Genomic DNA, 357 nt, shown 5'->3' on the forward strand with positions numbered 1-357 from the left:
GAGTCTTTTCCAATGAGTCAACTCTTCGCATGAGGTGGCCAAAGTACTGGAATTTCAGCTTTAGTATCAGTCCTTTTGAAGAACACCCAGGACTGATCTTCTTTAGAATGGACTGGTTGGATCTCCTTGCAGTCCAAGGGACTCTCAAGAGTCTTCTCCAACACCACAGTTCAAAAGCATCAATTCTTCAGCTCTCATCTTTCTTTAGAGTCCAACTCTCACAACCATACATGACAACTGCAAAAACCGTGGCTTTGACTAGATGAACATTTGTTGGCAAAGTAATGTCTCTGCTTTTTACTATGCTGTCTGGGTTGGTCATAACTTTCCTTCCAAGGAGTTCAGTTCAGTTCAGTC

This window comes from Bison bison, unplaced genomic scaffold, assembly GCF_000754665.1.
Source record: "Bison bison bison isolate TAMUID 2011002044 unplaced genomic scaffold, Bison_UMD1.0 scf7180017856838, whole genome shotgun sequence".
Lineage (NCBI taxonomy): Eukaryota > Metazoa > Chordata > Mammalia > Artiodactyla > Bovidae > Bison > Bison bison.